This window comes from Peromyscus eremicus, chromosome 14 (assembly GCF_949786415.1).
Source record: "Peromyscus eremicus chromosome 14, PerEre_H2_v1, whole genome shotgun sequence".
Classification (NCBI taxonomy): domain Eukaryota; kingdom Metazoa; phylum Chordata; class Mammalia; order Rodentia; family Cricetidae; genus Peromyscus; species Peromyscus eremicus.
In genome coordinates, this window is record NC_081430.1 from 45897475 (window position 1) to 45925158 (window position 27684).

Sequence of the window (27684 nt, forward strand, 5' to 3'; positions counted from 1 at the left end):
TTTTGGGAAAGCAAAGAAAGAAAAAGAATGAGGTTTTCAAAGACCCTCCAAAGGCAGGTACCAACAAGTTCCTCCTTCTGACCAGGCCCTAACTCTTGAAGTTTCTACCACCTTCCCATAGCACCAAGTCAAACACATGAGCCTTTAGGGGACCACACTTTAATAGACCCTAGGGATTCTGAATCGACAGGACTGATAGTCTATCAAAGGCAGAAAGCAGCTCCTGTCACCCTCCCAATAGCAAATCTCAAGGAATTCCCTTCCATAGTTTCTCTCTAGTAAGTCAATTGATAGAGTTAACCTCAGTTCCTATGAGTGGCAATGAAAACAAGATAGGATTCACATTATTTATGACACCCATGAAATTCAAGACCTGGTCTCCCACAATGAAAGACCCTGTCATTAGCTCACATCACCATTATAAAGGACTCCTATAGCAATGCAATGCAAAACAGTTAATTAAAGAAAACGAGTTGACGCTTTAAACCTCCACAAATTAAATTAATTCATAATTAATAAGATGACAGCAATCTACTAGGCTATAATATTTTAAACCAGCAAAGCATGGTAATAATAAAGTAATCAATTTCATCCCTTATAACAAAGACACCTTAACACACAGTTTATTTATGAACAGGAAACATGGTCAGAAACCTGTAGCGAGCAAATATAAAAGATAAATTAATCAAAGGAGTCCTCAATGAAGAGGCTTTCTTGTTTAAAATTTAAATAAGTTTTCCCACGGATGGGATTAACAACTCTATCATTACAATAGAAACATTGACAAGTAACTGGTAACTTACCTACTGAAAATTACCACATATATTGCAGAAGACAAGAACAGAATTTGTATAGAACTGGAACTAGTGTAGGCACATTATGCATGGGTGTGGAAAGTATAATTTTAGAACTTCTATAAATATATAGAAAGAAATAGATATGTATGATTATCTCTGAGACTGTTGCATACAGTAATGAGAGGTCTACAAGCAAAAGAAGCCAAACAGAAAAGCATATTGTATGATTTAATCTATGCTAATTTAATTAATTTATTTGAAATAGCATACTGATACAACCTAAAAAGAATTCCTGAAGGAATAAATTTTATGTATTAATATTAATTGTTTTTATCACATTTGTTTATCTACTATTTATGTATGTGGGTATGACAATGCTGGAGTGTATATATGGAGCTTGGAGGTTTTCTAACGAGAGACAGAAATGGAGTAGATTTGGATGGGAGCTGAGGTGGGAGTAGCTGGGAGGAGTAGAGGGTGAGAAAGCCATAATTAGGATATATTATGTAAGAAATATTACTGTTTTCAAGAAAAGGAAAAATACAAATATAAAACATTGCTAGCCAGTGCACTAATCACTTGCCTGGTTGCTTAGACAAAACGCCAGACAAAAGCACCTGAGGGAAGGAGGGACTCAGGCTGGCTCGGAGTTCGAGGGTACATTCATCCTGGGGAAGGCACAGTGGCGGGTGCAGGAGGCATCCGGTCACGTGGCATCTGCAGTCAGGAAACAGAGTGAATGTTGCTGTGCAACTCCCTTTCTCCCTTTTACATCATCCGTAAGACCAGCCCATGGAGTAGTGTACCCATGAACCTAATCCAGAAAAGTCTCCTAACAAGCCCTCCACAGTGGAGACTAACCATCACATTTATAAATGAGGGCAAAGCAAGCAGCTTGAAAGCTTCCAGCTTTAGGCAAATGATATGTTTTCTCATCCTCGCTGTTCATACACGCCAAAGAGGCACTCAGTTAAGCACTGAGAATGAACGTTTGTCTTTATTTTTTTTTCATTAAAAAAAATAAGGCCTTCTACATTCCACATCTGGTACTTCCTGGTTATATAGAGGAAAGCATGCAAAGATATTATTAAAATGTTATTTTAAAATACTAGTTAGTTTCTGTTAAACTTTTAGGTAGTTAGCCTGGAGTACAATTCTGTTTCCAACCAAAACCTAAAGTGTCTCTTTAAAAAGTGGATCACTGGGAAAAGTGGTGCTTCAATGGCCATCCTCAAAGCTGTTCTAGATGATGCTAAGTAGAATACAGTAAAAACATGAAAAGAGGAACCCAATATAAAACATGCTTTCAGTGCCCAGTGAATAAGCTATGGGTTTTTATTCATTAAGAAAATTTGCTTTAAATTTTATTACATTTATTTAATTTTTGTTCCTTTAGCATACCTGTGTCTATTCAGAATTAGCACTTCATCAACTCAAACCATTTTTTTTATCATCTGTCAAACAGACATTAAAGGGACTAATGCTGCATGGCTGCCTTTCAGTTGCACGAAACTCACAGACAGTAATAGATTATAGAGATGCAGCTAAAGGAACAAATGCTAGCCATCTGTCTAAACAAAGAGCAAGGTTAGCAGTTGACCTCTGTAAACTCCGGCTTCTCAAAAAAAATTAATTCCATTTTCAACACAACTTTAAAACCTGATCCAAGAAAACTTTGATCCTTAAGATGTTGAGTTCTTTTGTAATAGAAGTTTAAATAACTTTGTAGTCACATGTTTCCCATTGCTATGATATACTTTCTGGGGAAATTAACTTATATATACAACAAAAAAGGCTATCTTACCATTTTCAAGGTTCTTATACAAGATCACGGGACCCTATCAGATTTGGGCCTCTGGCAAGAGCATCAAAGCAAGAATACGAATCAGCAAAACACTCACCCAGACAGCAAACATCCAGACAGACAGAGGAAGACACCCAGGCCCCACCATCCCTTTTAAGAACACCCCTTTCTGGGGATGGTAATGTTAAGGGTTTAACTCTTACTGGGTATTTTTTGTTGTTTTGGTTTTGGGCAAAGCGACAGCCTACAAAATGGGAAAAAAAATCTTCACCAACCCCACATCTGATGGAGGGCTGACATCCAGAATATATAAAGAACTCAAGAAATTAGACATCAAAATGCCCAACAGTCCAATTAAGAAATGGGCTATAGAGCTAAACAGAGAATTCTCAACAGAGGAAGCTCAAATGGCTGAAAGACATTTAAGGAATTGCTCAACATCCCTAATCATGAGGGAAATGCAAATCAAAACGACTCTGTGATACCACCTTACACCTGTCAGAATGGCTAAAATCAAAAACACTGAAGACACCTTATGCGGGAGAGGTTGTGGAGCAAGGAGAACTCTCCTCCACTGTTGGTGGGAATGCAAGCTTATACAGTCACTTTGGAAATCAATATGGTGCTTTCTTAAAAAATTGGGAATCAATCTCCCCCAAGACCCAGCTATACCACTCTTGGGCATATTCCCAAGAAATGCTCAATCATACCACAAGGGCACATGCTCAGCTTTGTTTATAGTAGCATGATTTGTAATAGCCAGAACCCGGAAACAACCTAGATGCCCTTCAATTGGTTTTGTTTTTTGACATGTGTGGTGTGTTTCTGTAGATCCTTACAGCCCTGTCCTGGATTGCAATGGTATCACCTATTTAAAGATACTACATGATTTAAGGTGTTTCTCTGTGTGTGTGTGTGTGTGTGTGTGTGTGTGTGTGTGTGTGTGTGTAATAGGCTTTTCTTTTACTATGATGGAATTGTTTTATTTCTCATGTTAATGTGAGAAATGTACACTACATGATTAGTTGATTATGTTTTTAATTTAATATTCAAGTAAAATGTTTGGGAAAATAAAAAGAACACATCCTCAGTAACCTAAGGATCTCACATTAGGCTCCACTTCCTAAAGGTTTTACCGCAGTAGTTCCATTGTGAACAAGAGACAAAAAAAAAAAAAAAAAAAAAAAAAAAAAGAAAAAACTGATTAATCATGCCCGGGCATGACAGTATGCAATTGTGATGTGATAGCATGCTTTCCCCAAATCTCAAACCTCTAGGAAGGTAATTATTATCTGCTATGGACTGAGGTACATTCTTCCTTTCCAATATTTGTATTTTTGTGCTTTGTAGAGATGGGGTCCTTGGAGCATAATTGCATTTATATTCTTTCATGGAATTTGAGCCTTAGGTGTAGAATTGGTGCCCCCATTAAATAGAAAAAGTAAAGAACTTTCTCCTTTGGGTTATTCACAGATAAAGGCCTTTTGAGGACAGTAAAGTGGCCCTGGCAAGAAGAATCACAATGACACCAACCTTGCTGGCTTCTTGCTCTGAAACTTCCATCTTCCAGAACCACATGGGATAAATTTCCACTGTTTGAGCCTGGTAGACCAAGCTATTTCTTATGGCAAGCAGGACAGACTATCCAGCAGGCCCTTCTGATTCAACTTCAAATGGAAACTGACTACATTACCCAGTGATTTTCCTCCTCATTGTAAGTCTTTGCCTTCAATTATCACTTGCGTCTGTCAAAATAAAAATAATACAGGGCATCATATCTTCATTGCCATAAAAATGCAATTTTTTTTAGGTTCAGTAGAATATCCCTTCTGGGAAAGTTTCAGCACAAATTACAAAAAGAAATTAATAGTTAACTAGGAAAATGAAAGAACCTTAGCTTTGAAAACAATCAAACAGCTTTATCATAAAGAGAAGCTTCTTTCAAAAATAAACTACTTTCTTCATAAACGATGCAATACAAAGAAAAGAATCTTTTCTTTCAAAAGAAAAGAGAAAATAAAAAAGGAGCAGCCAATTAACAGACAAAAATGTGAAAGCAGAGAAAGGAAAAACTCAGCATTTAGCCTTATGGGAAAAGAAATCGCAAACAAAGAAGAAACTTTAGAAGGAAGATGTATTTGGCCTTTGCCTTTTAAATAATGCCACGGTATTACACTGCATTTAGTTCTCACTGTAAAAACTTATCTAACCCAAGTTAATTACATTTCCAATGATAGTTGGGAGAGCAATTGCCAAGATTTACTACACAAATGACATATAAATTTAGTCACAGAATAATTAAGTCGGAATCTGAGTCCATACATTAAGCAATGAAAGCATAATTACATTCTTATGGATGCTTAAAACTTCACTTGCAATTCTTGAAAAATAGGCTCAACAGAGACTCAGAAAGCATTTAATTTCATTTATGATTTCTTTTCCCTCAATCTGACTATATAAAAAAATACAAACTATAACTTGAGTAGTGTTTTATAGGCCACTGTACTTTTCTTGGTACTTTGGAATCTCTTTGTGCATTTCATGCTAATGGCAGTACCAAGAGGTGGATTTAGAGATTGGGGTTGGAAAGGTTTTTGGCCTCACAATGAATTCATTCATGACCCCTTCCTATGCTTTCCAAATAAACATTCTAATTTTGTAAGAAATGTCTGTCTCAGTCCAATTTAAACATAAGTGTTAATTTTTTTCAGTTTCAATGTGGTATCTTTTATTCATGCATATAACTCTTTGATAATACTCACCCATCAACCATCTTCTCTTGTTCCCCTCTGCCTACCACTCATTTAAACATATAATTTTATTAACTATTTGAGAGTGCCATACAGTATGTTTTGATTATATTCATACCCTGTCCTTTCCCCTTACTCCTCCAAGATCCATTCCCCCCTCCCCACTTTCTCCTAACTTTCTGGCCTCTCTTTTCTTAATAGCCCATCAAGTCCAATTGGTGCATACTCACAGTGGTGGGGCATGTAATAGAGGAGGGTGGTCAATGTAACAGGGACCACATCTTCAAAACAAAAGCTGATTCTACCTCCCCCACCACCAGAAGCCATCAAATCTCCATAGCTCCTCAGTTGGTGGTGGTGCTCATGAGCTCCTACCCACTCCATGCTTCAGTGTTGACTGTGTTGATCATGTGCAGATATTATTCTGGCAACCACAGCTGTGCTGAGTCCATGAATGTACAGAAGACACTGTTTCACTCTGGCCCTCCCCCACCTCTGGCTACTAGAAACTTTCTGTCCCCCTTCTCCATGAAGCTCTCTGGGCTTTTGCAGAGGTGGAGGGGTGTGATTTAGATGTTTCACATGTAGCTGAGCACCCCACCAATACTTATTCTCTGAACGTTGATATGTTACTGATTTCCACATTAACCATGATCCATTGCACAAAGAAGCTTCTCTAAAGGGGTCTGAGAGCTGCACTCATCTGTACTAAGTAAGATAGGAACCTCTGCACTTAAGATTCCAGTGAAGCCCCTGACCTTGTTCTACCCATTGATTTGACCCACTGTACTTTTAAAAAACCATTTCACATTTCTTACTGCTATTTATCATCATCATCATCATCATCATCATCATCATCATCATCATCATTATTTTCATGAAACAAGATCCATTTAATAACTATTGTTTAGATCCTGGAAAAGTAGCTAAACAAGTCATGTTTTCTTATCTTAATATTTCATCATTTACAGCTTCCTCATGCCATATGATAGGGTGAGAAACACAAGCTCCCTTTCCAGGTTAGGAAATCCGGGGTCTTATATTGACAGCTATCAGTTGGTAACCAATTCTCCTTTTACCTTTCTCACCTCCCCCCCAAAGAAATGATAGAGAAAAAGAAGAAAAGCTGCAGCTATGTAATTAGTGCTTAACAAGATTGATTAAGCAATGCAGTGTCAATTAACACATTTAATGTGGAGAAGATGATATCTTCACCTAATTGATATCCTGTTATTATTAAAAGTTATATGATGAATAGGAATGAAGATAGCTAATAATTTACTTTTCCATTCTTCTCTCTTGACTACCTAACAGCTAAATTTTCTATCTATTCCCACTGTGAAGTCTCATTTACTGTTTCTCCTAGCAACCAATTTATATTTAATCATGTTCAAGATCAGACTTATAGAGGGCAAAATTAAATGGCTATATCTGAATCACAGGTAGAAAGGCAAAAAGCCTAAGACTGAATTTATGTTCTTGTTACATGAAGTCCTGAGTGACTATTTGGTATTAAATAGGTTCAGCTTTACAACTTCAACCTGGGAGAAACCTGTGTGTGTGTGTGTGTGTGTGTGTGTGTGTAGTGTTTGCGTGTGTCTGTGCTGTGTGCATATTTCTGTGTGTGTCTGTGTGTGTGTTGTATACATATGTGTTCATAGGTGCATAAGCTTGTGCAAACACAGAAGGCAGGAAAGTGTGTTGGGAGAATGCTCTCAGTCGTAGCTTACTCCTTTAGGACAGGGTACCTCACTGACTCTTTAGCCTGACTGGCAGCTCACAAGCCCCAGTGATCCTCCAGACTCTGTATCCTATATTGCTGGAATTACAAGTACATATGGCATACTTTGTGGTGGTGTTGTGTTCCCCAAAATATTGTGCATGCTAATAAACTTATCTGGGGTCAGAAAACAGAACAGCCACAATATTAAACACAGAAGATAGGCAGTGGTAGCACACACCTTTAATCCTACCATTCCAGAGGCAGAAATCCCTCTGGATTTCTGTGAGTTCAAGGCCACATTGGTGACTTGTGGCCAGCCAGGCATGGTGACTCACGCCTTTAATCCCAGAAAGTGAGCCTTTAATCCCAGGGAGTGATGGTAGAAAGCAGAGATATATAAGGCATGAGGACCAGAATCTAGAAGCTTTTGGCTGGTTAAGCATTCAGGCTTTCGAGTAGCAGTTCAGCTGAGAGCCATTGGGATGAGGACACAGAAGCTTCCAGTCTGAGGAAACAGGATCAGCTAAGGAACTGGTGAGGTGAGGTAGCTGTGGCTTGTTCTACTTCTCTGATCTTCCAGCGTTCACCGCAATAACTGGCCTCAGGTTTGATTTTATTAAGAAGAACTTTTAAGATTCCTGCTACAATACCTGGCTATTTAGGTAGGAGCTGAGGATTTGAACGCAGGTCTTCACACTTGTACAGCAAATGCTCTTAATCACAGAATCATCTTCCCTATCCTGGGAGAATACTTTTATGCATGTATATATTTTTAATCTTGATAATCTTTAATCTTGATTCTTCTGTTTTACAACACTTGGGATCTTAGTAAAAAGGTAATGTTTCAGGTCATGGCCTAGACTGACAAAACTGTGTGTTTTGACAAGATGCCCAAGGTAATTCAGTGCCTTTGAATTTTGAAAAGTCCTCAACTCTTCATGTTCTTGCAAATTCCCTCCCAGGGCTTTTCACCATTCCCATGAGAAGAGAATAACAAAACCCAACAGCAACAAAAAAGCAAAATGTTCCCTAGTCATTCTCCAATCTATATGCAACCTTCCTTATTCTGAAATTCCAAATCCCCAATAATAATGTCACTCCCCCACAATTTTGTCATCTTAATGTATAATTCATTGTTTTGACATTCTCTTTACATAATTGAAATAACAACTTTACGTAAATGACTAATCCTGAAACTAAAATCTATGTTTGTTCTTTTTTTTCTCTCTTTTTCTAAAACCCCTTTTTAAAAGTACAGATGACTCACTGGAAGATTAACCAATAATCCTGCTAGAACACCTACTCTGGGGGCTATAAATCTGTACCCCCGCAACACCCAGCAATTGCCTCTCCAACAAAGCATCAAAAAGCTATGTGATGAATTTGCCTGGGGAGACTGAAAGATTTCCCAGAAGAAATGAAGTCTGGGCAGGAATTCTAAAACCAAAGGAGAATCGGAGGGGCTGGGACCGTAGCTCAGTGATAGAGCTCTTGCCTAGTATGTATGAAGCCCTGAGTTTAATCCCCCACATAACAGAGAAGAAAAAAAAACAAAAAAACAAAAAACAGTTCAGGTCACCTGGAGAGGAATTTCGGACAAAATAATCGTATGCAGACATATATACAGAGGACTGTGGAGCATCTGGGAATGATTAGAGAACATTGAATGTTACTGCAGTAAGTGAAATAAGCTAGAGAGAAAGACAAGGCGCTCTGTGGGATAAGACTGACTAGGATGCTAGTCTTTTAAACATCCCTCTAAAATTTAATTATCTTCTAACATATGGAAAGCAGTACAAATTCTAGTCACTTAGAAAATGATTTTTAAAAGTACTCTTGTATTCTATACTCTCAAAAATCTCCATGAAACCTTAGCATTTTTTCTTTCTTTTTTTATAATTTAATTTAATTTTACATATCAGCCACGGATTCCCTTGTCCTCCGCCCCCCTCCCCCACCCCTGCCTTCCCCCCAGCCCACCCTCCATTCCCATCTCCTCCAGGATGCAGGGACACTTAGCTCAGCCTGGAAACCTTAGCATTTTTGAGACAGCAAAACACTAACTTTTTCCTTACCTTCTTGCAGAAGGGAATGAGGGGTGGGTTGTGGGGGAAGGCTTGAGGGGCTGGAGAAAGGAAGAGGGGATCTGTGATTGGTATGTAAAAGGAATAAAAAATTTCTTAATAAATAAAAACACTAACTTCTTTTTTTTTAAACAGATAACGGGTTTTTTTTCGTTAAAAGTGTCCTCTATAGATCCCATATTTTTAAAGACTCTTGTCTATTAAATTTTTCAGTTCATGTAAATAGAGTTTTTATAGCTAAGCAGTGGGTTGCACGTCAGTGTAAAAATATTGGAGGAATGCAACAGAGGGACTTCTGCCGCAGATCTCCAAGCTAGAAAGAAACATTCTAACCTAGTATAACACTCATTAGAGTACAAAGTGTTCTCCATTGCTTCCTGGACAGTGCAGGAACAGAAGAAAAAAAAAACACCTATGAATTTTGTTCCTCTATATAGTTTAATTGGCCTGAAACTAGCAAGACAAAAAGGATATTTGTTAACCAGTGAATTTTAATTACAGATGAGAACATTTAAACTGGTATTTCAAAGGAGTGGTTAGAACTGAAGGTTAAGTAACATCTTCACAAAGCATAGCTAGAGAAGTAACAAGACAAAGGAAGAACACACTGAGTGTCTAGAACAACCACTCTGGAGATGGTAAACATAGAGGGGAAAAGGGGAGACAAGAGCTGGTTGGTAAGATTTGTTACAGATTACCTCTGTGTCACCTCTGAGTTAATATAAATCTAGATTTGAGGCTGGTAACTAAATTGCACATTTTCTGTTAGAGAGGAAGGTGGTGCCTTTACAAGCATATACCCCACCTTACCTTTAGGTCAATAGGGGACCAATAATACTTTTTCTGAATCTCTTGATTAATTGCTTTCATCTCAAAATAATCCTTATGTCCAGATTACATTTTGAAGTGTCAATTTCTGATCCCAGTCAAGAATTAAAAGCCCCCTTCTCCCAACCACCTAAGTGTATCTCTATTGTTAATTTTAAGCTTCTAAAGTTACTAAAATATACATATACCTATGTCAGGGAGCTCAAGCGGATGGATTGCTGGCTAAGACAATCTTTTAAAATCCATTTCTTTATTACCATACTTGGCACAGTAGCCTGTGCATACACTTAAGAGTGAGTTGCTCCACTAAATGTGCTTAACATCACTTTTCACAGCACTGTTTATTTCTGCTGTTAGATACTATATGATAAATTTATTTTTTCTTTTCTATGTCTGCTTCCATTTCTCTTCTATTTATGAGAATCCTTCCAAATTTTAGGAGATGATAGAGGCTGAGACTAAAAATTAGCAGTGGATGTGAAAAAGGATAAACCAGTGTATGCCCTAGGTGGCACCTTAGGGTATAGATCAACTACTCAGATCCAGAGTGTCATGGGTACAAAGCTGAGTAGCACCGGAGGAGGCACACGCTCACAAACCTCAGAGATGCTGCTTGGGTTTGTGGAAGAGCCAGGAAAGCGCAGAGTAAATGTGTAATGAGTAGAGGAAGTCCTGAGTGAATATATATTGTTGACATGGCCATGGCCATGTCAACGGCCAAGGCCTCAAACCCATGGAAACCAGCAAAGTCTTCCATATATTGTCTGGACTCTGAATTAACAAAGCCTTCCTTCCTTTGGTCCAAGTGCGATGTTGACTGTGCAAGTGGTAGACTTTATGAATGGTTGACCAGAGTCTACAAAACCTAGCTTTCTCCTTCTAGATGTTTACAGCCTCAAACTTTTCACCTCCAGAGACCTTCTGAGACTTGCTAACCTCTTCCTCTATACTTACAAAATAAACATGCTGAAGTGCCCAGTTGCTGCATAGTTGGTGTTACTCCATCAGAGTACATCCTACCAGACCTAAGCTTTTCTGATTCTTCATGTCTGATGTTCGTTTAGTGTCTGTCTTTCCTTTATTCATTTCTAAGTGCCAAGCAAAGCAGGTTGCAAGTTGTGGTATAGGTTCAACAGGGAAATTTTAGGATTATAAAAGGGAGTAATCTTTTTTCTTTTTTTTTCTTTTCTTTTTTGGTGTTTTTTTTTTGGGGGGGGGTTCTTTTGGGGGGCAGTTTCTTTTTTTGTTTGTTTGTTTATTTTTCAAGTCAAGGTTTCTCTGTTCTGGAATTCACTTCGTAATCCAGGTTGACCTCAAACTCACAGAGATCCTCCTGCCTCTGCATTCTGAGTCCTGGGATTACAGGCATGAGCCACCATTGTCTGGCTGAGTAATCTTTTATATAGCCCAAGTGATATCCTTTTGTTGTACTTTGCTTTCTGCATTGGTAGGTCAGGGAAGCAGCACCAGGTAGGAGCATATCAGCTCCATGAATAAGATAAAGTATAATTAATAAGACTGATATCATGCCAGTCAAAACATCTCAACATGCTTTATCTTACTTGCATTCTAGAACACACATAGAGTCTGGAAGGCAGACCTGACTGGGTGTGTTATGTAGGTGAGAAAGTATACTCAAAAAGAAGTAAGACCTTCCCGGAGTCACCTACTGTCAGAATCAGGTAAAAATCTGGGCCATTCACATTAACTGTTTAGGAATAGTAAATGCAAAAAGAGGAGGATAAGCAAGAGTCTTAGCCACAGAGCTAGGGAAGGGCAGGAGAAAGACTCCCTCCCGACATCCTTCATAGGGAGGAAGGTAGCCACCATCCAATGTCAAGTGTCCTCAGTGTAGAACACTAGATCTTGGGAGATGCTAACAGATACTGCACTAAATAATAATAATAATAATAATAATAATAATAATAATAATAACACAGAATTTAATTAGTGTAACAATAAGTAGCCATATTAACTGACTCTGTATCTCTAAGAAGGTGCACGTGCCACATTCAGTTTCATCCAAAAACTATTTCACAAAAAGGCACAAGCATCTCCTCAAGACTATGATATGGGAGAATGGTGAGGAAATCAGGTGATCTACAACCGTGGCATATAGCTAAACACACAAGCCCAGCCCTTCCACAGTGGTGCTGCCTCCCCCGACTGAGAACCAGGAAGGCCTGTCACAGGGACAACAGTGGGAAAAGAATCTTGGGATCATGCCTCACCAGGGACAGTCTTTCTCTTGTTCAGTAGCCTATAAGCATTATACTTACATCAGGCAGTATCAGGCTTGTCCAACCTCTAACACTGTAATAAGAGAGTGTCATTCACAATGTTCACACTTGAGAATTGTGTGGTTGAGTTACAAAAAAACCCACAAAAATTAATAATCTTTTAAATTATTACCTTGTGTTTGACCACCGTCATAGCTATCATTGACTGCATGTGATCCATAGGTTGTAAGCTATTTATGGCTGCTATAATTCTGCACAATCTCTTTTTCATTCCAAGTGTTTAACACATACCACTCTATCTTTCTGTGCCAAACATAGCCACGTATTTCTTGAAAACAAGGCTTTCAAAACTAATGAATGAGTGAATGATAAAAATCCTAAGGTAATTTTTTCTCTCTTTATAGAAAGAGGCAGCAAAGCAACCAATGGTAAGAAGCTCTTGCTAATAAGGGTAGCAATTTTAATCTTTGTGATGTAGTCAGTAACACATATTGAAACTGAGTTCAATGTCAGATTAATTCACAATTATATTCTCCTGTTTATAAATACTAAGTGCATAGCTTAATACTAAATAACTCAGGAGCTGAATGCTTTCTGTGCTGAATAGTTTTATGTCAACTTGACACAAGCTAACGTCATCAGAGAGGAGGGAGCTTTAGTTGAGAAAATGCCTTCATAACATTGGGCTGTAAGCAAGCCTATAGGGCATTTTCATAATTAGTGATTGATGGGGGAAGGGTCCAGCCTGTTGTGGTTAGGGCTGGGGTCCTAGGTTCTAAAAGAAAAAAGGCTGAGTGAACCATAAGCTAGTAAGCAGCACCCTGCCATGGCCTTTGCATCATCTCTTGCCTCAAGGTTCCTGCGCAGTTTTAATTTCTTGTCCTGACTTCTTTCAATGATGAATAGAGTGTCTTAGTTAGGGTGTCTGTTTCTGTGAAGAGACAACATGACCATGGCAGCTCTTATAAAGGAAAACATTTAGTGGGGTGGCTTATAGTTCAGACGTTCAGTCCTTTTATCATCATGGTGGGACATGCTGACATGCAGGCAGACATGGTGCTGGAGAAGGAGCTAAGAGTGCTATGTCTTGATCTCCAGGGAACAGGAGAATTCTCTCACTGGGCATGGCTTGAGTTTTGACCTCAAAGTCCTCCTCCACCACAACACACTTCCTCCAACAAGACCACACCTAGTCCTATAAGGCCACACCAGCTAGCAGTGCCACTCCCTTTGGTGGCCATTTTCTTTCAAACCAATGAACAGAGATATGGGAGTGTAAGTCAAATAAACCCTGTTGTCCTCAAGTTGCTTTAGTCATGGTGTTTTATCACACCAATGGTAGCCCTAACTAAGACACTTGCATAGCAAGTGTAAGGACCTGGTTTCAATTCCCAGGTCTGAAAGATCAGGATCTGTGTAAAAATGACACCCAAGGTCTCTGAAGGGATACATGACAGAAGGGAGAAAAATACTCACAATTTTAGCAGATGTTTTAAATGTTGATTATGGGATGCTCATTACTTCCACTAACAGTAATAACATCAATTATCACACTAGTCAATAGCTTTGAGGAAGAACCAAATTCCTAACATTATTCTAGGCAATAAACGTGTGTCAACTCATTTGGTCTTCTCATTAACTCTAACAAATTATTTATTTACCCTTTGTGAAGTGAAGAAAATTGAAGGTCAGGGTGGTTGGGTGATTTATACAAGGTCACACAGCTCCTCCATGCAGTCCACAGCACTCGGCATAGCCAAATGCTAAGCCACAAAATAACCCATTACAGGACCAGGGGACATAAATCCTGCCTTGAACCCAAAGGAGCTACCCTTAGCCTCTTGGCAATATAAGATATTTAAACTAGTAGGATATATCTCTAGATGTCATAGACAAATGAACAAATATAGATTGAGGTAGGAAAGAGATAAGGGAAAGGTATAGAAGCCACAAGTGTTGAAAACATGGGACGGGAAAAAACGCTAACTTCCCCTGAAGTTCCCAATATCATCGTGTCTTACAGCTGGTATGATTATAGTGTTTTAAGGTGGTAGGGTTTTGTTGTCTAAGGTTTTTTTCCCTCTTCAAATAAAAACAAATGAAATATCTATTGTAACAGGTGGCTCTTTGTAAAGAAAGCACCAAAACAGAAGTAACAGCAGCTGTGGAGGAGGGCGTTTCAAGCCACATATGAAAACGAAGCATCATTTGTTGTTATAAAGAGATGTTTATTTTGTGATAATGGATACAATTAATAGCAACATATGCTGCAGGGTGCATACCCAGCAGTAATTAATGTAGCATTAATTTAGATCCTTTTAAGAAAATGCAATAAATCTGGAAAGGCAACGGTGCTTCTGGACTTCTGGCGAATGCATACAAGCTGTTTCATTAACTAAGTTTTAGCCTTATTTCCATGTCTCTTAGCCCATGCAGATTCTTCCACCTGAGCCCACTCCTAATCACAATGGTATAGAAAAGGACTTATGCTTCTAATTGATTACTGTAGGCATTGCAAACTCAGATCCATGGGAGAGAGCAGTAATTATTTAACGTAAGAACAGCTGTGAACTGACACCATAAATGTTCATCTACCTTCATTTACACATACAGCAATATGGCTGCCTTCAGCAAAATTTAAATTAAAGAAAATTGGATTTAAATACGAAAGTAAAGATCATCTCATGAAAAATGATACCGTTGCTGGTCACAGAAGATACTTCCCAGACAGAGTAATTGGGCTTTAAAAGTGTAACTCCATAATTCAGGGGCAGTGGGGCACAGGTAAATAAATCTGGGGTCAGCTGGGACCCCAAGCTTCCTGTAATAACTAAGGGCCAGAACTTGTTGTGATGTCTGATTGGTATTAACACAAAATCAATGCTTCTCCTCTCTTCCCTTTTCTATTTGAGTTTATTAATTACCTCTGATAGAAGCTTGCCCTTCCTCTCAAACACAGCTCGGGGTAATCTGCTCTTGCATATGTGCAGTTGAATACGCTTGAGGATGAAAACATCCTATGTGAACAGACATTTAAATGCCAAGTCTGTTGAATCCCACTGAACTCCTTATGCCTCCAAATCTGCATGAAGGGAAATATGCATTGTTGTAAGGACCAAACTATTAGCCAGGAGATGATGGGTCCTGTCATTCTTTCAGTATTTCAAGCTATTGTGGTTGCTATAATAAAATGCCAACCAGCTAGGTGACTAGCAAAGCAAAAAAAAAAAAAAAAAAGTATGTCACTAAGTTCTGGAGACTGGAAAGCCAAAGAGGAAGGTACTGGCAGACCCACTGTGCACTATGTTGTACATCCCACTTATGGGTTGGTGGAGGCCTCTTTTCATAGCAGCCTCAAATGGCAGAAGGGGAAAGCTCTCTCTGGGGCCTTTTTCTTCAAAATACTAATTTCATCATGAAGGCACTGCTTTCAGAACTGAATCATCTTCCAAAGGTCCTTCCCCTTGACACCACACTGGGAGTTAAGACTTCAACATATGATCTGTGAAAACAAATCATAGCAACTCTCTTTCTGCAGAAGTGGAGCTTGATGCTAGGATCTCAAAGGTGTGCCTCTAAGATCTGAAAGTTTCTGTCACCTAAGGTCCAGGAATGACATCTCCCACTCTGGCTTACTCATAGCATTATATCTAAATTTAACAAGGATTAGTGAATACGTTATGGATAAGGCAAACATTAGGATTAAAACAGAGAAGTTGAAAACACTGGGGGTGGTAAATAAGAGAGGTTGTACTCAGGACAGCCAAACTGACCAGAGAAGAGGAAAGACGTGGTTCTGGAAAACAAAGCAACAAATCCCATCATCACCAAGCTCCAGCTGACTGCCATGAACTCAAGGAACAAAATACTGCTGCCTTTTCACCTAGGAAACTTCTCAACTTTGAGGGTAGTTTGCATCTAGTTCAATCATGGTAAAGAAAACAAACAAACAAACAAACAAACACTAAATTGTGGGAAAGGATGGCTTTTTTAGAAGACCTCTGTCTAACCCAGGAGGGAGACAACCTCAGACTGCCCTGGGATGGAGAAGGGAGGGGAAGTGATGAGAAATGATAAGATTTAGAAGCCCTGATAAGATTTAGAAGCCCATATACTAGACACAGCCCTCTGCCCTTGCCGTGTGATTTGATACACCCTCAATTATGGAGGGTGTACTCAGTTCCTCCTTTTGTTTTCTCGTCTTTTGAAAAAAAAAAAAACTTCAATTACTCGTCTTCTCCATCCGTGCCCTGATCTGAATTCTCTGTCTGGGACACAAGAACTGAAGCTGCTGCTGTAGCTTGGATTATAGGGAGTGGAGGGAAAAGCATCTCTTCCCATCTATATAACAAAATAACACTGAGGAGAAAAAGGGAATCTCTGTATTCTCTCGTCATCTAGTTCACAGTCACCCTGGAGTGGTTTGGAAAGGAGACTCTGGCCACTAGCAACACCAAATCAAGATCCGCGAGATCCGTGAAGAATCCCAATAAATGGATGTAAACTTGAGCATCTCTTTATCCACCCTTGGCCTGTCTTAGTCTAATCAAGAATGTATCAAATTCTTCCTGCCTCTAAAATACCATACCTAATTTTTAGAGAGGAGCCAACAATTAGGGGCTCTCAAGGCAAACATGTTAATGAGATAATACATATGAAAGTTTTGGAAAGACAGCATGAGGCTAGGCTGATACAAAATATTACTGAAGTCTTCAAAAGAAAATGATATGTGATACCAGATGAAGTTACTTTTTTAGGCTTTGAATCGAGCTCATCAGTTATAATGCGGCTACTTGATTCTCAAGTAGACATGTCCATGTACTCTAAAGCCTAAATTCTTTAGAGATGGATAAGTTTGTTCCTCCTCAGCTCTCACAGAAGTCTAGGTAGGCTCTACAGTGTTCCAGCATCAGACTTCACACTACTTGTTTAAGGCAAGAGACTAGGGTAGAGAGTGAGATCCAGAAAATATTGTGGGAAGTATGCAGATTAGCATAGGAAATAGACCTGGAGGCCAAGAAGGCCAAGAAGGCTGAGGCAAAATGAATCTGGCCATTTTTAAAGACACAGATGTACTCCAAAGTGTCTGAAGATGAAAGACCTGTAGCTCATTGTAATACTAAAATTAAAGGTGCAGCGTTCAGATGCTAATGAGACATCTGATGCATAAAGTTGTATATAACAGAACATGTAATAGATAAAGAATGCACAAGAAAGCATAGAAGCTACTACCCTTCTGCAACGTGGTTGAGCTGTGGAACTTCCTCTTTTTGCCCCAGGCAACTTCCTCCATTGGAAGTATAGTTTTTCTTAATAAATGGCCTCTGTTCTACTACAGGTGTTTCTCAGTTCAATCCTTTGTTCACAGGTATAAGAACCTGAAATTCCTTAGAGGTGCCCTCCAATCTCTGATATCATGTTGGGCAGTTGACAGGTTTTCCAATAGCTAAATCAAACTCTATATGCCCTCAGGGGAAACTGTCAGCCCAGCATCCATCCTGCCTCAGCAAATTGCCCACCTTCTACCCATTTGCCCAAGCTGAAAGCATAGGGTTATCTTTCACCCTTCTCCCATCACCCTCACATGTATCCATCATTTTTCCTTTTTTAAAACACATAACATTACTTCTCTTTGCCCAGTTTGCCATCTTAATGGGCAATTTACTGTCTCCCCATCCCAGGAACGACTGTATCAGCCTGCTTCATGTTTCTCTGCCTTTAGTCATAACCTATACAGCAGAATGACCTTTATTGGAACAGACATCTGACACCTACACTACTTTGTCTGAAATCCAGGAGTCTTCATTATCTAGGCAGGATCCAGCTCACCCCATTGTGTTCTTCAGACCTAGTCCAGACATGACTCATCGTATTTCTTATTCACTCTTCCATGCTGATTATACAAGAACAAAGGGTTCTTGCAGTTCTGTTAAGCAAACAAAGCACCCTCTTGCCACTGAGTCCTCCCATGATCTGCTCTGTCATTGCCATTATTGTCCCCTTAAGTGTCATCACCTGGCCCAACCACTGTCCAGCCTCCAAGTTTCAGATGACTTATTGATACTATGTGAATGTTTTTATTATTTACCATCTCCCACCTAACTTATTTTCAATACATTTTTTTTTTTTTGGAATCACAGCTCTTTGAGTTCACCCCATCAGACATCAACAAGGAGACAAAAGAGGAATTGCTGGGAGGCTAGGCTGCTTGCTCCAGAATTTGATTCTGCCATTTACAAGCTAGGTCATCCATTGTTTGGGACTTCAACTTTCTACCTGCAAAGTCAGGATAACGGCAATGGCCCCTTGTAGAGACTGACAGTGAGGACTGAATGAAGCCCGACATTTACAATGTTTAACCTGGGACTTGGTTTGGCATGTAGAAAGCACTTAATAAATATTATTGGTCTCATCCTTTCTGTTTTAATTTTGTTTTGCTTTTGTTGTTTGGTTTTTGAGACAGGGTCTCATGAACACCAGGCAACTTGGAATCTCTCATCACCCTGTTGCCACCTTCTGATTAGTAGATCACTGGGTGTACAGCATCACACAGCACACCAGTTTCATGTGGTGCTGGAGATCAAATCCAAGACCTCCTGCATACTTCACAGGCACTGTAACAACTGAGATCAATCTCCAGGCCCCACACTTTATCTTTTCATCAATTACCTCCTACTTGAAAGCCAAGGGTTTTTAAGATCTGAAAACTGAGCAGTAGGAGAGGTTCAGATGACCTGGTTCTGATTTCTCCTCTAGAGCTTACTAGCGTGATAACAATGGACAAGTTACTTAACCTTCCTGTGCTCCAATCTCTGCCTCTGCTCAGTGATGCAGAAATAATGTCTCCTTGGTAAAGTTATCCGAATAAATTACTTAGAGCACCACCTTGAACTTGTGGCTTGACAGAAAGATTTTTTTTTACTGATAATGGTTTCACTTGCAGTTGTAAAGTTTATTTACCCTTTATGTTTTGCATTCTCAGTATCTTACAACATACATAATGAATGTTCAAGGATGTCTAATGAATGAATATCAATCAATTAACCAATAGCCACTAGTCCAACCTAAAGCTGACTCAAGATGAAATATTAAGATGGGTCTTCAGTTCTAAGGTATTTAAAGGTTTTTAAAAAGTAGTTTAACTCAGCTTTGACCCTGTTGTCTCTTGTAGTAGTGAGTAGGCAACACTCAGACACAAACTGTTTCCCCGCATCAAACCACATTGAGGCTGACAGCATTGGTCCCTCAGGAACCAGACTTCTAGGTAAAAAAAAAAAAAAAAAAAAAAACTGATCCACTAATCCTTGGAGGAGGCTGTCTCTCTAGGGGCCTACATCAACACATAGTCTCTAGTCTCCATAAAGATTTTATTCCTTGAACAACTTTGTTGTTGTTGTTGTTAATGCTTCAATAAATGCCTTAAGTCAAAACCGTTGCAATCAAAGTTGTATAGTCAGATGTGTGAAAATAAACCTTAGCAACCTACCTTGGAGAGCTACAAGAAGGCTCTACCTTTTGAATGGAAATTACATTCTTATTCATCTGATGTTTTACCTAATTTTAACCCAGGGCTGGAATTCTCCAAGATAAAAGCAGGATGTGTCATACAACGTACATGTGGACATTTCTGTATATGAGTGTGTGGTGATTTGAATAAGAATGGCCCCCTTAGGCTCATACATTTGAATGCTTGGTCACTAGGGAGTGTCACTATTAGGTGTGGTGTTATTGGAGTAGTTATGGCTTTGTTGGAGGAAGTGTGTCACTGGGCTTTGGGGTTTCAAAAGCCCCAGCCAGGTCCAGTGGCTCTCTCTCTTCTTGCAGCCTGCAGATCTGGATGTAGAACTCTCAGCTTCATTGCCAGCACATGTCTGCCTGCATCCTGTCATGCTTCCAGTCCTGATGACAATGGAATAAGCCTCTGGACTGTAAGCAAGCCCCAATTAAATGTTTTCCTTAATAAGAGATGCAGTGGTCATGGTGTCTCTTCGCAGCAATAGAACACTAACAAAGACAGTGACTAGGAATATGTACCTGTGATGACTTAGAAAGTATCCATTTTCCTTCTCAGGGTGAGCGCTCGCTCCAATGGGCCAAGAGCCATTTGTACTTCGAAGCATGGAGCTCAGACACCGACACAATGTGGAAATGAGTAAACTCACCCATGTGCCTGCAGTAGAACTGAATAGGAAGGCCATGGTTACATACCCTATGGCTATTGCTAACACACACACACACACACACACACACACACACACACACAAAAATACCTGATCATGAGTGGAACCAATGTAATAATTCATGAAAGAGATCTTATAAGAAACAAGACTCTAGAGAGATCTAGAGTTTCAACAAATTTAAGGGCATAAGGCAAGCTTAGTTGGAATGGGCTGGTTAAGGGTAGGTAGGCTAAATATAGGCTTCTACTTGCCCCAGCATCTGGCTTATTTGGCCTTAGGTCTCTCAGGTTACCAAAACTATCAAAGCTCATATAGACACTGTAAAGCAAGAGTATGAAGGAACTAACTCCCAGCTGATGGGAACTGATGAGTAAACATTCTAGCTCCCTCAGGCCTCGGGGGGATAATGGCGAAACAGCTGTTCTCCTCTCACATTCTCTTAGTAAGCTAAGAGAATGCTGTGCACCCATGCAAAGAAGAAGCCTGTGCCTTGACCAGTCAAGCACTCTGCAAATTGCTACTGGTATAGAAAACCATACAACCCAAGTGCTGCTCTCTAAGAACCCAATGTCTGGAGGAAGTGATACATATGTGGATGGATAAGTATGCCTCTGACACAAGGAAACAGGTGTGATAACTGAGGTACACCCCAAAGGCTTGACCTTGACCTGGAAAAGGGGGGTGCTGAGTGCCTTAGCAGCTGCTGCACTGGGATCCCCAAGCTCACAGAGAACACAGTGATCTTTAAGATCTGTTTCTTCACTGGAGAGGCACTAATTGCCTGGCACCACCTGACAAAAGGTCCACAGCAGGGGAAGAATGAGTAGTGCTGGTATTCCAGGATGCTAGATAAGGATTTGAAGAATACTAGTTTCAAACCCCTCCAGAGCCCCCTGGGGCCTGAGAGGTTCTTTTCAGGAGCCAGGAACAAGGCAGGTTTTATATTACACAGTGTAAAATACCACTTCATCCCCTTGCCTTCTCCATGGAGACAGCTAGCATAATGGTTTTTCGGATCAAGGCATTTGGCTCATCTTGAAATCACACTTCTAGGATCAGAAAATTTTAAGGTATAGAAATAACTTTTGTGGTTTAAAAACCCAATGACAAACCAAATTCAATACTGAGCAAATTAAATTTCTACTGAGGTGTTTTTGCAAAAATGAAACATCAGAGCTTACAGCTCCACATAGCATAAGCTCTATATAAACACTATACCAACTGCATAAAATGCTTCAAAAGTTATTTAGATGTGTAGTAATTTCTAGATTTCATTAAAATTCTGGACTTTTTTTCCCTCTCTTGATACATTTCAGAAGCAAGAATAAGGACATAATCTGGAAAGGGCGTGAGGATGATGTTGATCTCCCATAGCTGCCACAGAAAACATGCTTAACTAATAGAAAGGTATCTTCTTGGATTTTTGAAGGCTAAGAGTCTGAAGATTTTGTCAGTATGTTCCTTCCTCCTAACAGCTCAGATACAGAACTTGGCCCATGACGCTCCCATCCCACAGTGGTTTTCTGGCCATCTTTGGGTTTCTTTGGGATAAAGGAGTACCACCTAGGGGCTGGAGTGGTGTCTCATTGGTCAAGAGCACTTTGCTCTTGCAAAAAATAAAATTTCATTTCCCAGCATCCATATGCTGGATCACAACCACCTGTAACTCTAGTTCCAGGAAATCTGAGACCCTTTTTTGTCCTCCATGGGCACCTGAACACACATGGTACACATAAACTTCCACAGCCCATCCCCTACACACATGCCAATCAGAAAATCAATCTTTAAAAAGAGACATCACCTAGATGTCTGCCTTCATGTTTCTGTAGAGTCTTCTTGTATTGCTGGTCTCTAAATCCCTGTTTTTATAAGGAATCCCCTTTATAACATTTCAATCCACCCTAATAACATCATTGTAACTTGATTACCTTTGCAAACAAACTATTTCAAAATAAGGTCTTGAAAGTCAGCATTTCAGAATACTAACTGGTGTGGAGTGCGATGGCATACAGTTCAATCCATCATAAGAAATGTTTCTTGGTGTGTAGACGAATTTCTAAACAGTCTTAATTAAATAAGAAACACAGAGCCAAATACAGGGGTGAAAGCTGAAGAGATCAGAGAGATAGGAATAGCCACCAGCTAACCTTAGCTCACCATGCCACCATAGCTTCCCAAGTGAATGAACTTCTTCCTGTCTAACCTGTACCTTTATTGCCTTGCTGTTCTGCCTTCTCATTGGCTCTTAGCCCAGCCATCTCACTTCCTCATCACTGCCTGTCTGTGCAGACCTCCAGGTCTCTATGGTTGGTACTGGGATTAAAGGCATATGTCACCATGCTTAGTTGTGTCCTTGAACACACAGAGACTCTGCCTACCATGTGATCGGATTAAGAGTGTGTGCTACCACAGCCTGACTTTTGTTTATGGCTGGCTATGTCCTCTGATCTTCAGGTAAACTTTATTTATTAACATACAAATAAAATATCACTACATTTCAGCACAAATAAAATATCACCACATTGATAGTGTCCTTTATGCCAGGGTGGTTCTAGTTAGATTGTGTACTTGACCTTTCTAGCAATCTGAGATGATTGTCATCGGTATTTTCCAGTTGTATTTCTTCCTTCTGTCATCATATATGTTATAAGCATCTACTGAACATCAGGAATTCTGGGGGTGAGAAAGGTAGATCTGAGTTTTGATACAGTCTTAATTGTGTCCTCTATATTCTTCAGTACACTCACCCATTAAAACAGAAAGACCAGACTGGGAAGTTGGCTCTGTGGATAAAGTCCTTTCTATGTAAGCACGGCCTCCTGAGTTCAGTAACACAACACCCATGTAAAGGTGGATGGGACAGTATGAGTCTATAACCCTAGCTCTGGGAAGCAGAAGCAGTAGGACTCTAGGGCTTGCTAGTCAGCTAGCCTAAGCAATCAGTGAACCCCAAGTTTAATGAGAGACCCTGTCTCAAAAACTAAGATGAGGAATAATGGAGAAAGATTCCTGATCTCCACATCTGGCCTCCATGCACATGGGTATACAGACATCTCACATACCAACAAATAAATTTTAAAAAATACAGATGAACCTAATAGGAACAGGAAACTTTTCTTCAGATTAGCAACAGTAAAGATATAAGTTGAAGCATTAAATCAAATGAGTAGGTAGCACCTCAGAAGGCCTTTTCCTACTTGAAAGCACACAGCTACTGTGAGATTAGCAATTATGAAATCTGATGTGAGGTTTTCATTCACTAAAATCAATAATTATTGACACCTGCAATGTGTTCAATTGGTCCTTACATTTGTAAACAGCCATTGAAGGGGTGGTGTCTACCTCAGTAACAAAATATTTGACTAGCAAGCTTATGGCCCTAGATTTGGTCCTCAGGGGAAAAGGCACCAATTTTAAGTGAATTTTTTGGTATGAAAATTCAATTAGTATAGATAAGTTAGGATGAAAATAAAAAGACATACTGATATTCTTCCAACAAACCTGACTTACACATTTTAACATACTCTAAACATGAAACAAAAGAGTATAATTTCAATTTTGATTTATTGACAAACATCAGGGTCCTTCTACTTTTTGCACTGGGCATGCTCACATGGCCTGCACCTCTGGAAATCTGAAAAATACTCATATGCATGGAATCGTTCAAACCCTGCCCAGACTTGACCTCATCTGATGATAAATTTCTGTGTTTTATTTCTCCAGTCCCTGCTAAACTCATCTCTCCATCTTCATTTAAGCTAGGCCTATGTCCTGTATTTTACAGATCTAATTCCTATCTATTTTACATGTCTCTATGCCTGTCTTTTCTCCAAGTGTGAAGTTCATGGAGATCAAGGGCTGAATGCATTTTTCTATTTTGACTAAATGAAAAATTGCATTAAAAAATATTCCTCAAGTATCTCATAGGAAAGTTAGAATATCTTCCCTCCAAACATGAGCAGAAAGTGTGCACAGGAATGCTCACATCCCTATTGCTAAAATTGCCCTGCCCACACCCACATTGCTTGGACAGGCCTAGTTACTGGTGCATATGAAAATGGTTTTGTGCAATTCTTTTTCAGCTTTTACCAGATTTGATTCCAATCAGAAATATAGAATTTGTACAGTATAACTAATTGTTATTGAGTTTTTATAGAGTGGCCACTATAAGCCCTGACTATTGGGGTCACAGAGTTTCTTGTTCACAGAGACCACAGTCCATAATGAAGAAAAAAAATCCTTATTCAAATGATTATTTCCCAAAGTACAGCTATTGTTTTTATTTAAATTTTCTAACTAGTGTGGTGATATATTGTGTACCCTAATAAAATTTTCCCGAAGGTCAGAGAACAGAATAAGCCAGTAGATTAAACATAGATGCCAGGCAGTGGTGGCACACACCTTTAATCCTAGCACTCAGGAGGTAGAGATACATCTGGTTCTATGTGAATTCAAGGCCACGCTGGGCTTTACATGAGATTAACTCAGTCTATGAGAGAAACAGAGCCAGGCAGTGGTGGCACACACCGTTAATCCTAATACTTGGGACTCACGTGGCTTTAATCCCAGCAAGAAAGGTATATAAGGTGTGAGGAAACAGGAACTAAAGGCTTTTCAGGCCAAGGAGTCCTAGAGGTGAGACGTGGCAGTGGCTTGTTCATTTATCTCTCTGATCTTTCAGCATTTACAACAATTTCTGGCTCCAGACTTTTTATTAAAGGTCTATTTAGGAATTTGTGTTACAACTGTAGCTTGATCATCAGTGTTGACTTCTATGGTAAATGACCTGTAGCATATTTGAGACATTGGTTTCCTCTTTTCAATTTCAAATGTCTCCATTTTGACAAATCAAAGACAGGGCTATTGGGTGCTCTTTATTTAGCCTCATACTTCAGTTTCCTGAGACAATAGCATGAAGATAATTCCAAATTGAAAGAAAGAAACGGAACACTTAAACAGCAAATTAAAAAGTAAAATATGCTTTTAGAATTCTATTCATTGGATTTTTATTCATTTGTGCCATGGAAATATTAGTATTAAATAGACTATATATTTTTATAAATCTCTTAAATAGGCTATATCAAAGATTATAGCAGCCCAGCACCCATATCTATGGTAGCATTTTATGAAGATATTTAATATAAATGGCTGAATCTCAAGGCTGATGAGTTTTTCATTTGTTTCTAATGAGCAAGATGTGCTTAACATTTCGTTGCACTATAGCCCCGAGTTTTATAAAATCTGATTAAATGATTCAGTTACAGTGAAATAGACTGAAGGGTCAGACCCAAATCTTTTGAATCTGCCTCCAGCTATCTAATAAAAGACTTGGCAGATTGTTTCGGCTCAATGTGAAGCTATTCACATTCTCAGCAAGTATTTCAAATCGGCATTTGATATTATAGACCATATGTCTAATAATTAGCCTTGTGTTAAAAATCCTAGAATTTGTTTCAGCAACAGAAGAGGCAGCTTTTATATGATACGAATCCTAGTCTCTCCAAATGAAAGTCTCCATGTAGTAGATGACTGGATCATAGAGGTAAATTGTGTTGATGAAAAGGACAAAAATCCCTGTATCAATCTATGATGAGAAGAAAGCTTTAAACTCTCCACTGTCATATAAAACTATTCACTGCTACATGATTTCAAATCAGTACCTCGCTGTTTTTATACTTAGAAAAAGGGAGGATTTGTGGGGGGATTGTTGTTGTTGTTGTTGTTTTCATGTTTCAAAGACTGACTGTTTTCCAATGTTGTGAAGTAGTTATCTAATTGCTGAGATTATTTTTAGGGCTGAGAGGTAGACTATTGGTAAAATAATGAAGAGTCTCTGGTAATTACAGGGGCTTAGATTAGTGCACAATACTTTTCCTTCCTCTGAAATCTGTTGAACAATTACTTATATGTGAGGAGAAAAAAAATGGTTATTAAACCTTTATTAAAGAGGTTGAGGACAGGTTATCCTTCCACTAAAACATTTAATGGTTTTTTAAACCAAGCAACCCTTAAAGCCTGGTGACAAATTGGTAGACTAATGAGACTCCGTAAGATGACTTATAGGCTAGTAACACATGGTGTGTCCTGCCGGCCTCACATGAATAACTCTTGAGATGTAAACACTTTTCATCCTGAGGAATTCATTTTAAACTAAGGCTTTTATGCACACAGTCTTTCGCTCACTATATTCCCATTATGCGCCTAGCATCATTACCAACAGAGAAGGGAACAGATTGTCTTAACTCCTCTATATTTTCTATGCCCAGACTGGGGCTAAGGCATCATTTGCAGAATAAAGAAAAGAATGAAAACTGTATGCTCAAGGCAAAAGGCGGTATCAGTGAAGAGAAAATTCAAAGTGAAAATCTGTCATGAGTGGGAGTCTAGTAAGAAAAATGGCATTTTCTTTCTTGCTAGCTGATTTTGTTTGTTTTGTTGTAGTTTACATGTTTTGAGATGGGTTCTTCCTTCCTTACATAGCTCAGGTTGGCCTTGAACTCGAGAATCTTCCTGATTCAGCCTCTCAAATGCTGGGATTACAGGTGTGTGTCAGTATGATGAGCTCAAGAAAAGTGATTTTAGATGCTGAACTAGAACAGTTGATTAACAGTGGGGAAAACCAAATGGATTGCATGATCAGAAATAACTGAGAAAGCACCATACTTTGAATGAGATCAATATATCTGACAGAGTCAATGAAGAGCAGATTTGCAAAAAAAGGGAAGAGAACAGTAGTTGACATCAGATGACAGCATGCTGAATTGCATGCTGACATGTGGGGTTATTTTTACTCATATAATATTTCATATAGGTAATGAGCATCCCAATTCTACAATTAATCTAAATAGCATGAAAAATCTTGTTTGTGTATCTGGGCTGCCATGTTTGCATTATACATATTGATCTATTGTCCCAAAGGTCCTTTACTATCTCCATTTCCTGCAAAATTATATGACACTAAAAATCAAAGAGACAATTCCATTCAACGTGAGGCTGAAATAATAATAAACAAGTTCAATGCAGATACTCACAGAACGTAGGGCTTGTGTGGCAGGCTTCACTCACAGTAGGAGTAGGAGTCACGTCTTGGTCATCTCTTTTCCATAACTCCTTGGCTGTACCTCTGCCAAAACACCAGCTTAATCAGAATGCCAAGAGCCAATTTAGTCTTGATGTGAATCAATTCTTCCCCACTAAGCAAATAAGACAACTGAAGCTCAGGGAGGAACAAGAAGCCACACAATATGCGAGTGGCCATTCTGTGGTTCACACTCAAAC

The 27684-nt window shown here is 39.2% G+C and overlaps 1 long non-coding RNA gene across 1 annotated transcript; it reads right to left on the reverse strand.

Annotated features, from left to right (window-relative positions):
* Positions 1 to 1386: 1386 nt before the first annotated feature.
* Positions 1387 to 27684, reverse strand: LOC131924672 (uncharacterized). Its single transcript, XR_009382989.1, has 4 exons — positions 27438 to 27684; positions 20261 to 20407; positions 4135 to 4346; positions 1387 to 1514 (listed from the first exon to the last, which is right to left on the reverse strand). It is a non-coding gene; the product is annotated as an uncharacterized LOC131924672 (long non-coding RNA).